This window comes from Symphalangus syndactylus, chromosome 14, assembly GCF_028878055.3.
Source record: "Symphalangus syndactylus isolate Jambi chromosome 14, NHGRI_mSymSyn1-v2.1_pri, whole genome shotgun sequence".
NCBI classification, from domain to species: Eukaryota; Metazoa; Chordata; class Mammalia; order Primates; family Hylobatidae; genus Symphalangus; species Symphalangus syndactylus.
In genome coordinates, this window is record NC_072436.2 from 68,400,033 (window position 1) to 68,409,383 (window position 9,351).

At 52.4% G+C, this 9,351-nt stretch overlaps 1 long non-coding RNA gene across 1 annotated transcript; it reads right to left on the minus strand.

The window, feature by feature from the left end:
- Nucleotides 1-421: 421 nt before the first annotated feature.
- LOC129462781 (uncharacterized) lies at nt 422-1,838 on the minus strand. Its single transcript, XR_008650949.1, has 3 exons — nt 1,734-1,838; nt 736-841; nt 422-556 (listed from the first exon to the last, which is right to left on the minus strand). It is a non-coding gene; the product is annotated as an uncharacterized lncRNA (long non-coding RNA).
- Between the last annotated feature and the right edge of the window lie 7,513 nt (nt 1,839-9,351).

Genomic DNA, 9,351 nt, shown 5'->3' on the forward strand with positions numbered 1-9,351 from the left:
AGTGCCTGTGGGGTGTAGCCATTCCAGGCTGGGGAAGCAGTGTAGGCAGTGGTGTGGAGGTGGGAATGTCGAGGGCACTGTGAGGTTAGCTTGCTGGGACCTCGGGGTTGGTGTTTGTGAACAAAAGGGAAAAGGTTGAGAGGCCATTTGGGTGCAGATGGTGGACTTTGAATTGACCTCTTGGGCAGTAGGGAGCCATGGTGGCTTCTTGAGCATGGGAATGATGGGTTACAAGTGAGGTATCGAGAAGCAACTCGGGGCTAGAGTGTGTCCTGCTTCCTCGCCTGACACCCAAGGGCCAGAAGACTTGGACCAGGGACATTATCCCTGTCCATGAAGGCAGCTGTGCAGATGCTGGCTCCCACTGAGGACCAAACTCGAGGCCACAGCATGGTTCTGCAGTGGGAGGCCTGCAGAGATGCTCAGGTGTTTCAGGGAAACCAGGACTTGAAGTGGCTGTGTCACCCTGTGCTTCAAACCTTGGATGGCTCCTCTTGGACCTGGATAAAGCTGAGAATCTGCGCTGAGGTCTGTAGGTGCTGCATGGCAGTTCCATCTGCAGGTCCATGGCAGATGGATGCAGGTCAGGCAGGAGCTTGTGTCCTGCTGTGTTTCCATCACTGTGGGGTCTTCTCAGAGGGTTTGACTACCTCTCCACCACTTCCATACTGCCTACTCCTTCCCACCCTTAGGGGCTGTGCTGAGGGCTTCCCCAGGGAGGCCTTTGATGCTCACTGCAGATGAGGCTGGTGCCGCCTCTGTGTCACACTTAGGGAGTCCTGGCTGCTGGGCAGACACCTTTGGGTGGAGTGCTTGTCTTCTAAAAGGCGCCTGTAAAGCACTTGAAAGCATAAAAGATGACATTAGTGAGGAATGTGGCTGCTAATCCTGGTGTCTCTTGAGTCAGGGAAGGAGCTGGGGAGGGGACAGTCCCTTTCCCATCCCCAGGATGTCTGCCCCTTCAGAGTCTCCACCCATTGAGAAGGCTCAGAGGCCTCCTTTCCAGAAAGCTTCCCGAGCAGTGACCCTGCCTGGTTGCTTCCATCTCTTAGGACTAGGTGGAGAGAGAACCCATCTGAGGCCAGGAGACTTGAGCTCTGATTTCCAGAATGGCTGTGAGGTCAGGAAAAGCCACTTCTTGTATCTGAACATTCATGAGAACAAGCAACTGAAGGCCCACCTCAGAGTAGCTTAAGCAAGATGGAATTATTGCCTCACATAGCAGAGTCCATACTCAGAGTGGTTCCGGGGCAGATGGATCTGCAGGCTGACAGTCCCCTCAACTCTCAGGGGCCTGGGAGCTTTCCATCCTTCCTCTGTCTAACACAGCAGTTGGCCGTGTCTCCCTCAGGGTGGTCAGTGATAAAATGACATCTGGTAAACAAGTGGGGGTAATTCTCTCTCCCCTCAATCATGAGAAAACTTACCCCACCCTCCTATGTCCTGTTGGCCATACTCAGGCAAGGGAATAGATGACTGTGTCATCAGCTTACAGCACTGGCTCACAGAAGAAAGCTGCGGGCATGTTGTGACTGTTGGAGTGATGGCATTTGGAGGGGTCCGGGGAGGGTGCAGGGAAAGTTTGAATGTCCTGCATTGAACAGAATAATTTGTCCCTTCTGTGACCTTTAATGTCATGTCAGTCATTCATGAAGGTGAGAAACCTGTTTTTTTATGATCCAGGTGTAGGCCCTTAACTCCACTTTATAGAAGCGTCCTTGCCCAATGTTTACCAGGTACAGTGGGAGAAAATACTCCATGGTTTGCTTTGGAGCTTGACTGAGAGCCTCCTGCCACTTCTGAAGGTCCCAAAGTGTTGGCAGTGCTGCTCCATGGGGTGTGAGTGGCTGCAGTGCCCCGGGAGGTCTGCATTTCCACCGGCACAGTGCAGCCTGTGCTGTGGTCCTGTTTGATCGTCTGCACACCAAAACACGTTCATCTCATCAGAAATTACTCTTCTTATATTTCTCCTTTATGTTAAAGGCACTGTGTTGATGCTTCCCTTTGAAATTATGTTATCTATGGATTTCATTTCAGGATAGTAAAGGGGATGGCTCAAAATATTTTCTATCAAAGGTGGATTGGGTTTGGGAAGGTGGCAAGCCACTGGCCTCAGCCAATAGAGAGACCCTGGAGCTGAGTGGGGGCATCCTTCTCAGGCACTGGGGATGGTGAGTTTCAGGCGAAATTGGAGTCCCCAGCAACAGAGAACGGGGCAGGGTGGAATGTCTGCAGAGGAGCCTCCAATGCGTCTTCGACACTTACCCCACGAGGGCCTCAGTTTGCCCATCTGTGAAAAAGGTTGATAATCTCAGTTTTAGCACCTCCTCCCTGTGAGACTCTAGTGAAGGTACCTGTGGAAGTGCCTGGAATGGGTAAACTGCTGATCAAATGTGATGCCCCTGGGGTCCTGTGTCCTTTAACTGTCTTTACTGATCCCTTTTCCTGCCTTTGGGAACCCATATCCTGAGAATCCTGTATTTTAGCCCAGTTTCATTAACCCCATTACATCAAATAGAAGTGCAGTTACCAAAGCATCTCACAACTCCACCAAAGTGCGATGTTTCTTAGCCCACTTTCCTGGGAGGCCAGCATACCGCATTGGGAGTCCCTCCCAGGGTACGCTGCCTGCTGGAAGGGCCCATGTCCAATAGAAAAGAAACAATCGCAAGGACAAAAAACCAAATACCGCATGTTCTCACTCATAGGTGGGAATTGAACAATGAGAACTCACGGACACAGGAAGGGGAACATCACACTCCGGGGACTGTTGTCGGGTGCGGGGATGGGGGAGGGACAGCATTAGGAGATATACCTAATGCTAAATGACGAGTTAATGGGTGCAGGAAATCAACATGGCACATGGATACATATGTAACAAACCTGCATATTGTGCACATGTACCCTAAAACCTAAAGTATAATAAAAAAAAATTAATTAATTAAAAAAAAAAAGAAAAGAAACAAATGGGGATGGTGGCATTTCGGGGATCAAGAACAATGGAGACTCCTGGCTGATGCTGCCAGGAGTCCACCCTGCTCCAAAGATTCAACTTGCTGCTGCCTGGAATTTCATCCCTAGAGATTTGGACTCTGGCTTTAAGCTTCTTCTAGGAGGAAGTAGCATGGTAGGGATGTGGAGTCTGCAGTTCCCATGCCCACAGCCCTTTAGCAATGCCACAGCTTGCTTGAGTTGGTGGGGTTGGGGGAGGGTTAGTCTCATCCTGTTCAGAAATCATATTGTGGTTCAGAGCGAGGTTGGCTGCCTCATTTAAAGCCGTGCATGGATTTAAGTGCCAGAGTCATGTATTTAACTGTTCTGTGCCTCAGTTTCCTCATCTATAAACTGAGTAATAACACATCCCTGGATTAAAAGAAACTATGTATATAAAGCTTTAGAACTGCGTCTGGCACATAGCTTAGTCTCAGTAGGATTTAGCCTTTAACTGACTCTCGGTTGCTGACACATGAGGCTCTGGGGCTGGGAGCAGTGTCCTGGGGTACCCCAATCTGCCGGGCCCAGTAGCTATAGTCCTAGGGATCATGACTCACAGGTACTCTGGGGGAACCACCTCAGAACCTCTGCCTCCCCTCCCAGGCTGGGGTGGCTGGGCCAATGGAATGACCTCAGCCAGGAAGAATGAGGGGTGCGGAGTCTGCAGGCCCCTGCCTACTCCCGGAGCATCCACAGCTCTGGCTTGCATTCGCTCCCTAGCAGGTGACCACAGCCAACAGGACCCCAGGGGTCACCCTGGTGACTCACTGTAGTCTCTTGATCCAGACCTTGTTCAAGGGACCTCTCAGCCTCTTCCTTCTGCAGCCCACTGCTTAAAAGTTGATCCCAGCCCCATTACCCTTGACCTATAGCTGAGACCTCAAGCTGGCCTCTGACTAATGCATGACCCTGACCTTTGACTGACCTCTGACCCTGGCCGTGGACTGGCTTTGATTCAGACAGAGTTGCAGTTCTGGCCTCTGCTGGGCTCTGGCCCTGGCTGCAGATGGACCCATTGCACAGACATGTAAGACACTCAGGGGGCTTCTGGGCTGATCTCCTCTCAGCACCACATCTCCCTCCCTTCAGATCTCCTTGCTCCAGGCTGAAGTGCTCTGCCTGCCAGGCAGCCTGGCTCCCTGAAGGTGGGGAGTGCCTGTCTGTCCCCCTTGCTGGGAGAGGCCCTCATGGAGAGGAGGCCTCAGCCTTAGAGAAGATACAGGTAGATTCTGCTGGTTTTATCCCTTTAGTCCACTTCTCAGTGATGCCCACAAAGGAGCATCCTTCCTCCAGCCCCTGCTGGCTACAGCTCCCAGATGAAAGGGACCCCCCAGCCCCCGCCACCACTGTCGCCCTGCCATTAGCCACTTTTCCAGGGGCTTCCTAAGAGCAGCAACGCAGCTCCCCAGCTGGACCAAGTTTCTGTAGGACAGAACACGGCAATCAGACTGGGAGAGCCCCATGATCAGGAGTTGTGTTTCAGTCACCCACTGGGGGGGCCCAAGGAGGGGCTAAGAGCAACTTGGGTGCTGCAGTTGAGCACACTGGGACCCCAACCTTGGCTCCACTATTTACTAGCTGTGTGTCTTTGGGCCAATCTCTGAACCCCTCTGAACTCAGTTTCCTCACTTGCAAAACGGGGCCAGTGGCATTACTTACTGCAGAATGATGAGGATGGAATGGGCTACACTCTGGGATGCCCCAAGAATGTCTGGCACTTGTACGTGCTCAGTAGATGTCAGTGGTCAGGGATAGTCTGTCCCTAGCCCATCAGGGCTTCCACAGGGCAGGGCAGCTCAGTGAGGCTGAGATCTTCACCCCTGCAGAAGCAGGGTTTTCTCACTGAAGAGGGTCAGAAGGCAATGTCTAATCTAGCCTCCCCTGCCCGCCCTTGCTCCTTGTAGCTTCTCAGGGACTCTGCGCCTGCAGGGTTCAGCCCAATCTCTCCACAGAGCTCTTCTCTGTCCTTCACCGTAAGAAAGCCTCTCCTCCTCAGCCTTACCTACTTATGTCTGCCCGTCCTTCCTGGGTTGCCTGACCCAGCCCACCTCCTACAGGAAGCTTCTGAGGGTGACGTCTGCCAGGGCCTGGCTCTCGAAGGCTAAGTCACAAAAGCCAGGGCTGATCCTCCACTGTGGATGGCCTTGCTGTGATCCCTGGCTGCCTGGTTCTCCTGAGACAGTGAGGATCAGGGCCCGGCCTGCCCCGGCACCATGGACCCTAGGGTGGGGCCAGGGTGAGACGTGTTTCCTGAACCTGAGCCACCAGGCCGGGGGCATCTCCGTTGCACTCATTGCCCAAGCAGGTACTCAAACTGTCCTCAGAAGGGTTTGGTTTCTTTTCCTCTCTTTTCAATTAATTAAATCAATTAAGTCATTCTGAGTCACTCCTGTTGGCCACTTGGGGCTTTCTCCTTAGCGAGGCCTGATTCATTAAGGCAGCAGGACAGATGCCAAGGTCAGCCATGACGTCATGATCCGGGGTCACACTTCCTGTGGGCGGAGAAGAGAGCCACAGAGGCACCCAGGGCATGCCCCAGGACTGACCTCTGGGGAGGGACCCAGAGAGTAAGGATATGGGTCCCCGTGGGGTCACTTGGCCAAAGCAAGTCTTGAACTTAGGCTGCCACCCATGTTTTCAGTCAGCCTCAAGCATTCTTCAAGGGTTTCCTTGATGCCAGGTGCTGGGGGAGGATGAAAAGATGGTTCAGTGCCTCCTGAAGATGCCCTTTTTATTAGGTTGATTTCAAAAGTAGTATGTCCTTTTAATGGCAGAAACCACAATTACTTTTGCACCAACTTGTACCTTAGCTGCTAGGAGCCCAGATAGAAAGTTAACCCTTAATCACACGATCTGTGTTTGCCCCTGTGTTTGGCATATTTGAGTCTTTCTTTCTCCTCTTGAATTTTTACGTATTATCATTTTTTGTTAGTAGCAGCATTACATGCATGTATGTTATGGTAAGATACTTCATGTCCTCTTTGGAAGCAGATAGAGTATAAATCATAAGTCAATTAATGGGGCCTGGAGAAACTCAGAGACCATCAAGAGGGACTCATGCAAACATCCTATACCTTTCCCCCTTGGATGGAGAAAACCTCAAGCGACAGGGTGTGAAAACGTGAGTCTTCTGGGGCCTGAACACCTGAAAACAAATTGCAGCTGCAACTTTCAGTTGAGGAGAAAGGGAGTAGGGGCCTGGGCTCAAACGGCAGCTCTCTGCGGAAGGAAACTGGCCGGGGTTTAAGGTCTCAAGCCCTGACTGCTGGTCCCAGCTCCACCTCTCTCTGGCAGTGGGACCCTGAGAAGATTCTCTTGCCCCTTGGGCCTCTGTTTATCTAAGTGTTAAATGGATTTGATGAGGGCCCTGACCTTGGCTCTTATGGGACTGCTTTGAGGCTCCCTTGAGCCAAAGGGTGGATTTAGTGATTTCTCTGGTCAGAGCTGGTTTGCCCACTAATCTTGCTGCTCAAAGAAGAAACGGGACAGTTTGCTCAGGCTGGGAAGGCCACCTACTCTCAGCTTCTAGAAGAGAAATCTATTATATAAATGACTGTCCCCTGACCCCCGAGAGACCCACTACCCATCTGAGGCCCCAGGCTCTCTGGCCACTGCCTCCCTGTTGGCCTGGGTTCCTCCATGCCACACTCCTAGCATCCAAGGGTGACCGAGCATGTGAATCAGGGCTGGCTCTGACTTCCTTGAAGCAGGGTCCTGCTTCTTAGCATGGGGTGCCCTCCCTAGGCTCTGGGCAAGAAAAGCCTGCTGAGTGAGCTGAGAGAAGTTTTCTGGGCACATCTCCTGACCTGGAAAGGGGCTCAGTGGGCCGCGACACACCTGCCTTCTAGTGATGCTCTGCAGATGGCATCATGGTCACAGTCAATATTTATTGAGCACATGTTAATCCACACACCAGCCCCATGAGTCAAGTACCATTATTAACTTAATTTTACAAATAAGCGAACTGAGGCATGAAGAGATTATGTCACACAGTTAGGAAATGGCAGATTACCAGTTCTCTTTCCCATTGCAGTCTACTGATGCCTATTCACTCAGTCACACTGTAAGTATTGATTGAGAGCATACTGTGTGCCAGATGCTAAGGATCCTTTAAAGAACAAGATAGACAAAAAGCCCTGCCCTCCTGGTGCTAACATTCTAGAGGGAGGAGAGAGACAATAAACAGCAAACATAGACGGATGACAGAGTATGTCAGAAGGTCATATGAGGTTTGGGGAAAAACAAAGGAGAGTCAAGTGGATCAGGGCTGCTGCCAGGGAAGGGTGTTGCAATGGAAGTGCGGAGGCCAAGGAGAGCCTGGGTTCAGCCAAGACTTGAAGGAGGTCAGGGAGGGAGCGTGTGGCTGCCTGGGAGAAAGACATGCATGGGCCCTGAGAGAGGAGCTGAAGACAGCAAGGGGTGCTTTTGGCTGTAGCGGAGGGAGAAGGGCCTGAGAACCGAGAGGTAATGGAGGACAGAGCATGCAGGGCCCTGTCGGCCATTGGAAGGACTTTCGAGTTTTTTTCCAAAACCGAGTTGGTTTTATTGCAAGAATAGAATGGTGCACTGCCCTCGAGGCTTTGGTTTTCCTCTGAAGCTTCTGCAGAGTTTGGGCCCCAAGGGACCAGACCTGACTTGAGGTTTAGAAGGGTCCCTCTGGCTGCAGCAGGGAATGCTGATGGTGGGGGGCAAAGCGTGGGACAGAGTGACCTGGAGGAGGCTTCCTTGATGGCCCAGAGGACCACAGGACCTGGACCAGTGAGGGAGAAGAGGTGCAGCAAGCATCAGTGGGATTCTGGATCTGCTTTGAAGGTGGCACCGGAGTATTTGCTGCTGGATTGGCTGTGGGGTAGAGAGAAAGAGAGGAGTCCAAATTTTGGGTCTGAACAACTGGAAGGATGGAGCTGCCTTTTACTGGGATACAGGGTGAAGGAGGTTCATTTCTGGCATTTGGGGATGATCAGAGTTTGATATTGGGCATGCAGGGTTTGAGCTGCCTTGTGTGCATTCTAGGCAGAGTCCTAGGGACAGCAGCTGGCCATGCCAGTGGGAGGTGTGGGGAGAGAGAGGTCCCAGCTGAGGACCTCACTTGGGTCACACTCCTGTCAGAGCAGGATGGACTCTTAGGGACTGCCAAGGAAGCAGAGCAGCAAGTGGTCAGGCCACGCAGCTGGCAAATGGCAGGGCTGGGGCTGCAATCCTGGGCTGTTCCCAGGTGCTCCTGTCTCCTGCAGCCACTGCCTCCCATCCACACCCACATCAGGAGGAGCAGCTGGGGCCAACTGAGTCCACCATCCCCTTTACCAGAGGAGGAAGCTAGGCCTACGTGATTGCCTGGGCACACACTGAGGACGAGCAGCAGAGTTGGAACCTGGGCCTCCCTAACTTGGGGTTCAGAGATTATGCAGGACAAGATAGCACTCGTGAAGGCGCCCCGACAGGTCTGGAATGTGGGAGTGAGTGTGGCGGTGATGATTATTGTGCCCCATTGGCTGGCCAGGGGCGCATTTTGGCAGGATTGCCCTCTTACCCAGTGAGGGCTGGGGACCGGCTCATGTTCTTCCTGCTGGGAGAGGCCCAGGCCCCTGGGTGGGGGCCCCACACTCAGTCCCTGCCTTCCTGATTCATCCCAGCTCTCTGGGAGGCCTGAGTCACTTTTTTTCCAGGTGAGAGCTGCCTGTTTGGCAAATTCCTGGATTCCAGGGGAAGAAATAGGAACTCCTGCCCAGGGTTGGTCCTATGCACAGGTAAGGCAGGCAGCAACCCACAACTGCCCCCAAATCCCTGCCCTGGCCTGGAATTCACTGACTTGTCTATCTATCCATGGGGCCAGCCATTTCTGAGTAATGATCTCCATTCTGATATTCAGTATTTTGCAGTTTGCAAAACACTTTCAAATACAGGTAGTCCTATTTTGTGGATGAGAAGACTGAGGCTCAGAGAATGGAAAGGCTGTTTCAAGAGGGCCCAGCTGGGAAACAGGGAGCCAGGGTGCAACCCCAGGCTTGTCCGACACAGGAGTTCTTCCATTTACAGTCACTACTGTCCCCACATCTGGTTGCCATTTCCAACTCTTTGCCCCAATTCTCTGAGCTAGGGAAGGAAGCTGTGACCTTCAAGAAGTTTGATTCCCCTTGCACTGTGGGTAACAGGAGAAGGAGGAGGCATGGACACTGAAGAACAGCCTCTAGGACAACTGTACAGCCAGGTCTGGAGAGCGGCCGTGGGAGAAGCCTTGAGTGGGTTGAGTGCCCAGCAGCAACTCCGTGGAGGCTGTCACAAGAATATCAGAGAAGAGAGGTGGGTAGGAGGCGTTCTGGACAGGGAAGCAGCCAGCGGAATGGGATGAACTTGTAT